This window comes from Vombatus ursinus, unplaced genomic scaffold, assembly GCF_900497805.2.
Source record: "Vombatus ursinus unplaced genomic scaffold, bare-nosed wombat genome assembly UNPS02014811.1, whole genome shotgun sequence".
NCBI classification, from domain to species: Eukaryota; Metazoa; Chordata; class Mammalia; order Diprotodontia; family Vombatidae; genus Vombatus; species Vombatus ursinus.
In genome coordinates, this window is record NW_020954589.1 from 4,695,340 (window position 1) to 4,698,685 (window position 3,346).

The window sequence follows — 3,346 nt, forward strand, 5'->3', positions numbered from 1 at the left end:
TATAAAATAACTTTTTGGTAATTTAATTGGTATGGCACTGAATAAGTAAATTAATTTAAGTAGAATTGTCATTTTTATTATATTAGCTTGATCTATCAATGAGCAACTGATTTTTTAAAATTATTTACATCCGACTTTTTTGTGCAAAAAGTGTTTCGTAATTGTGTAGTTGTGTTCATATAGTTCCTTAGTTTGTCTTAGCAGGTAGACTCCCAAGTATTTTATAATGTTAATAATAACTTTAAATGGAATTTCTCTTTCTATCTCTTGCTGTTGGGCTTTGTTAGTAATATACAGAAATGCCAATGATTTATGTGGGTTTATTTTATGTTCTGCAACTTTGCTAAATTTGTTTATTATTTAAAATAGTTTTTTACTTAATTCTCTAGGATTCTCTAAGTATATCATCATATCACTGCAAAGAGTGATAGCTCTGTTTCTTCTTAGCTTATTCTAATTCCTTCAATTTCTTTTTCTTCTCTTATTACTAAAGCTAATGTTTCTAGAACCATTTTGAATAACTATGGTGATAATGGATATTCTTGTTTCACCCCTTATCTTATTAGAAATGCTTTTAGCTTATGTCCATTATGTACAATGTTTGCTGACAATGGTAGATAGATGCTACTTATCATTATAAGGAAGACTCCATTTATTCCTGTGCTCTCTAGTGTTTTTAATAGGAATGAGTGTGTTAGCCTATAATTTTCTTTCTCTGTTTTAGTTCTTCCCAGTTTAGATATCAGTACAATAGGTGTAGCATAAAAAGAATTTGGTAAAACTTCTTCACCTATTTTCCCAAGTGGTTTATATAGTATTGGAATTAATTGTTCTTTAAATGTTTGATAGAATTCACTTGTAAATCTATCTGGCACTGGAAATTTTTTATTAGAGATTACAGTGATGGCTTGTTCAATTTATTTTTTTGAAATAGATTTATATAAGTATTTTATTTCCTCTTCTATTAATCTGGGCAATTTATATTTTTGTAAATATTCATTTCACTAAGATTGTCAAGTTTATTGGTATACAGTTGGGCAAAATGACTTCTAATTATTGTTTTAATTTCCTCTTCATTGGTAATGAATTCACCCTTGTCATTTTTGATACTGGTAATTTGGTTTTCTTCTTTCTTTTTTTTTTAAATCAAATTAACCAAAGATTTATCTATTTTACAGTTGTTGTTTTTTCACAAAAAAAACAACTATTTCTTCCACCAGCTCTTGGTTTTATTTATTAGTTCAATAGTTTTCCTAATTTCAATTTTGTTAATATCTCCTTTGATTTTCAGAATTTCTAATTTGGTATTTAATGGAGGTTTTTAAATTTTTTCTGTTTCTATCTTTTTTAGTTGCATGCCCAACTCATTGATCTCCTTTTTCTCTATTTTATTCATGTAAGTATTTGAAGATATAAAACTTCCCCTAAGAACTGTGTTTGTTGCATCCCATAAGTTTTGGTATGTTATCTCATTATTGTCATTCTCTTGGATGAAATTATTGTTTTTATGATGTTGTTTGACCCACTCATTCTGGGATTGTGAGGTTTTTATGCCCTAGTACCTGGTCAGTTTTTGTGTAAGTACAATGTACTGCCGAGAAAAAAGTATATTCCTTTCTGTTCCCATTCAGTTTTCTTCAGAGGTCAGCCATATTTAACTTTTCTAAAATTCTATTCATCTCCAAAACTTCTTTCTTGTTTTTTTTTTTCTTTTTATGTGTGTGGTTATATTTATCTAGTTCTGAGATGAAGAAGTTGAAGTCCCCCATTAGGATAATTTTGCTGTCTATTGCTTCCTGTATCTCCATTACCTTCTCTTTTAAGAATTTGGATGCTGAAATACAAAGATCTAAGACATCGCCAAAGGCCTCATGATGGAAAATGCTATCCACAAAGAAGAAAGAACTATGGAGTTTGAATGCAGATTGAAGCATATTATTTGCTATTTTTTTCTTCCGTTGTGTTTTGTTTCCTCTTTCTGGTGGTTCCTCCTATTGGTTTTAATTCTTACTCACAACATCACTAATGTGAAAATATGTTTAATAGGAATGTATATGTATAGTCTATATTAGATTGTGTGCCAACTTGGGGAGGGAGGTGGGGAGGGAGGGGGAGAAAAATTTAAAACTCAAAAGCTTATGGAAGTGATTGTTGATAATTCAAAATAAATTAATTAAAAAAAAAAAGAATTTGGATGCTGAGCCAGGACCTAGAACCTGGAGATGGAGAAGGTGTGGATTCAAGATATGGCCCCAAGCTCATGATGGTGGTTGGTTTTTGCTATCTTGAAACAGCAAGGCCTTCAGTGGGCAGTACCTTCACCTGTGACTCTACCTAGGTCCTCAGCACTCTGCCTGGGAGTCTGGAAAAATGGCAAATGCACAGCCTGAGAGTAAAAAGAGAGACCTTCCTCCATGGATGACAGCCCAGGTGACTGAGAGGAAATCAGTGCCAATATGGAAGCCAACCAAGAGGAGAAAAACTACAGTGCAGTCAGCAGATGCATCATTGAGTCTTCCCCTATATGAATTGTGTACTTCATGAATGAAGTCGAATTGGTGGATGTTGCTCTGGGTATCCTGGTTGAGTGCAATAAACAGGAAAGACCTTTAAAGCACACACTGCTGCTGGGAACTGATAAGGCCCAAACCACACAACCTGAGTCGCCCTGGGCTTCTGAGAGCAATAGTGATAGAGAAGAGGAGGTGAATGATGCCCTTTGGACAAGTCCCTCAATCAAGCAGGAATATTCAGCCTCTGTCCACAAGAAGAACTCAGAAGACGAAGAGGATGAGGATGCATTAAAATATGTGATGGAAATATTTTTCAGTTGAGAAGATAGATGAAATACTCAGAGAATGTTTTGCTTTGAGTATGTTGGGATGCTTCCATGTTTGTAGTTGCCAAGTTTAACCAGCAGGGAATGCAGTACTGCACCCTGTGTCTCCCATGCATCCTTGGGATGAAGCCTCTGTATCCCAGAGCATTAGCAGGGTAGTGAAATCAGGGCAGTCCAAGCTGGTATGAACTTGATGGTGTAGTAGTGAGTGGTTAAGTCTGTGGCCAGGGAAGTCCTCACAATTATTATGGTGTAGCTCACTTCACTGGTAAGCATCTCAAGTCTGTGGTTCTGGAAGCTCCATGGTCAGGTTATCCAGAGGGTAGTCACATTCTGGGAAAAACTAAATCACACCAAATGCAAACAAGACTAATTAATATGTACTAGCTCTTCCAAGAAAGTTTTTTGAGCTTTAGACCAGTTCATATTCTTCTTTGAGGTTTTGGATTGGGTATATTGACAATGTTGTCTTGTTCTGAATTTGTGTTTTGATCTTCCCTGTCCCCA

The 3,346-nt window shown here is 34.6% G+C and overlaps 1 pseudogene; it reads left to right on the forward strand.

Moving 5' to 3' along the window:
• Positions 1-2,456: 2,456 nt before the first annotated feature.
• LOC114053352 lies at positions 2,457-2,834 on the forward strand (annotated as a pseudogene).
• Positions 2,835-3,346: the final 512 nt, after the last annotated feature.